Genomic DNA, 3,411 nt, shown 5'->3' with positions numbered 1-3,411 from the left:
GGTATGCCCTAGACTCAATGGTTAGTCCACTATAAAATATATCAAGTAAATCATGCTTTTCCAAATCATGTTCAGGCCGAGCTCTAATAAGAGAGCAAAATCTCGCCCAAGCCTCAGGCAATTTCTCTCCATCTTCCTGGTCAACATTATAAATTCTCTGCAAAGCAATATGTTGCGCACTAGCAGGAAAGTATTTCCGGAAGAAAACATCAAGCAATTCTTTTGGACTATTAATAGAATCAGGTGGCAAACTATTATACCAAGTTTTAGCATCATCCTTTAATGAGAAAGGAAAAAATTTAGCAACGAAATAAGTATGCTTCTTAACATCATCAGAAAACAAGCTACTCAGAGTAGATAGCTCAATCATGTGTTCTACAACACTTTCTTTTTCAGTACCACAAAAAGGTGTTTTTTCAACAATAGATATATGAGATAAATCAAGAGAAAAATCATACTCCTTATCCTTAATGTTTATAGGAGATGTGGCAAATTTAGGATCAGGAGACAGTTTATATCTAACAGTATGTTGTGCAAGCAACTTTTTAATTTTACTTGCATCAGTAGTAGCATTGCATTTATCAATGAAATCATCATCAAGTTCTACATAATCTTCATCAAGATCATCACTAGAGTATTCAACAGACTCAGGTGAATTAACAGGCGTAGCAACATTTTCATTAGGAGTTTCAGCATTTTCAATTTGTTTAGACCTAGCAATTGTAGCATCTAGAAAAGATCCTAATGAACATCATTATCAAGCACAGCAGAAGCATCATCAAAATTATAAGAGGAATTTTCAGATCTAGCAGAAGTACCAGCATGTGAAGCTTGTGGTGGTGAAACAAGTTGACTTATCACAGATGGTGAATCAAGAGCAGACGAGAGGTACTCGAGTTGTACCTTTTCTTGTAGTGGATGGTAATATGGCGACTTTAGTATCGCGAGGTTTACCCATGATGGAGAATTTGCAGCGAACAATATCAATCCAAGTGAACTTCCAAATAAAGCTATGCTCCCCGGCAACGGCGCCTGGAAAATAGTCTTGATAACCCACAAGTATAGGGGATCGCAACGGTCTTCGCGGGAAGTAAAACCCAATTTATTGATTCGACACAAGGGGAGACAAAGAATACTTGAAAGCCTTAACAGCGGAGTTGTCAATTCAGCTGCACCTGGAAACAGACTTGCTCGCAAGAGTTTATCAGTAGTAACAGTTTTGTAGCAGCAGCAGTAGTGAAATAACAGCAGCAGAGTAACAAAGACAGCAGTAGTGATTATAGTAAACAGCAGGATTAAAATACTGTAGGCACAGGGATGGATGAACGGGCGTTGCATGGATGAGAGAAACTCATGTAACAATCAAAGCAGGGGCATTTGCAGATAATAATAAAACGGTATCCAAGTACTAATCAATCAATAGGCATGTGTTCCATATTTAGTTGTACGTGCTCGCAATGAGAAACTTGCACAACATCTTTTGTCCTACCAGCCGGTGGCAGCCGGGCCTCTAGGGAATCTACTCGGAAATTAAGGTACTCCTTTTAATAGAGCACCGGAGCAAAGCATTAACACTCCGTGAACACATGTGATCCTCATATCACCGCCTTCCCCTTCGGTTGTCCCAATTTCGTCACTTTGGGGCCTCGGGTTCCGGACAACAATACGTGTATACAACTTGCAGGTAAGATCATAAAACAATGCATATCATCATGAAACAATAACATGTTCAGATCTGAGATCATGACACTCGGGCCCTAGTGACAAGCATTAAGCATAACAAGTTGCAACAATATCATAAAAGTACCAATTACGGACACTAGGCACTATGCCCTAACAATCTTATGCTATTACATGACCAATCTCATCCAATCCCTACCATCCCCTTCAGCCTACAGCGGGGGATTACTCACACATGGATGGGGGAAACATGGTTGGTCGATGGAGAGGCGTCGGTGGTGATGATGGCGATGATCTCCTCCAATTCCCCGTCCCGGCGGAGTGCCGTAACGGAGTTTCGGTCCCGAGACGGAGTTTCGCGACGATGGCGGCGTCATCGGATGGTTTCCGGCGACTTCGACTTCCCGTCTCGCGTTTTTAGATCGAAACCCTTAAGTAGTCCGGAGGGGGCGTCGGAGGCTGGCCGAGGGGGCCACACGCTAGGGCGGCGCGCCCCCTCCGGGCCGCGCCGGCCTAGTGTGTGGGGGCCCCGGGCCTCCCCAGGCCTGCCCTTCTGGCTCCGTGAATCTTCTGGAAAAATAAGCCCTTCGACATAAATTCCGAGGATTTTCCTGAAAGTTGAATTTCTGCACAAAAACGAGACACCAGAGCAATTCTGTTGAAAACAGCGTTAGTCCGTGTTAGTTGTATCCAAAATACACAAATTAGAGGCAAAACATTAGCAAAATTGTTCGGGAAAGTAGATACGTTTTGGACGTATCAGACTTCTATATTTTATGTGGACATGGACATGTATTGAGTTACTAGTTATGAATCTATAAATGCAAATGAAGGTACACACTTATATTTCATAAATAGTAAGGTTTTAGGTTTTCACATAAAATGATGGTGTTAGTGTTTTATTTATAATAGAATTAGGGTTCCATTTAGAATTATGGAATTGGGTTTTCCAATTTGTTATATGGTATTAAATAATAAATTGATGAACAAATTAAAGTTAATAAATAAATCTTAAGTTCAAGTTATTATTGAGTTTAGCATTTCTCTTATTTTCTTTTTATCATTTAAAAAAGGATAAAAAGGTAAATGCAATTTAGTTTTTAAATTATAATAAAATTATTGCTGCTAATTTGACAAAATACAATTACTTTTAATGTTTTCTTTATTTACTAAATGGTTTTATTTATTTTAGAAAGTTTTACCAATTATTGATTTTTCTTGGAATATTGGTTAAAAGAAAAGGCATAAACAATAGGTTTTAAATAATTAAATTTTTATTTTATAAATCTAATTAGTATTATATTTTTAATAGATATAGTTTATTTTTATGAAAATTTTGATATCTTATTTATCTTTTTATGAGTTAAAATGAATTTAACATGAATGTGCAAAGTTTCAGCATTTTTCTGGAATTTGAATTAAATCAGAAATACTGAACCTACCCGGAGAAAACCTACCCATAGTTATTGACAGGTGGGCCAGTGTCCACGTCAGATCTCACGTTAGTGAAGACCAAGTCAAAATCGATGACGTGGCTTTGGTCACGGTGGCCGGCGGGTCAGTCGCCGACGTTGCCAGCGTTCCCGGGCACGCGAGGACGTGCGACTGGTTCCGTTTGAACCAGCACGCAAAGGCGAACCTCATCGGTTGGCTTTGGGGTGGTTGGAAACAATGGGGCGATATGGTTGCCGGCAGCTAGGGTTTCGGTCATGGCGACGAAAAGGAATAAAA

This window comes from Lolium rigidum, chromosome 6 (assembly GCF_022539505.1).
Source record: "Lolium rigidum isolate FL_2022 chromosome 6, APGP_CSIRO_Lrig_0.1, whole genome shotgun sequence".
NCBI classification, from domain to species: Eukaryota; Viridiplantae; Streptophyta; class Magnoliopsida; order Poales; family Poaceae; genus Lolium; species Lolium rigidum.
Note: the sequence above shows the minus strand (reverse complement) of the source record.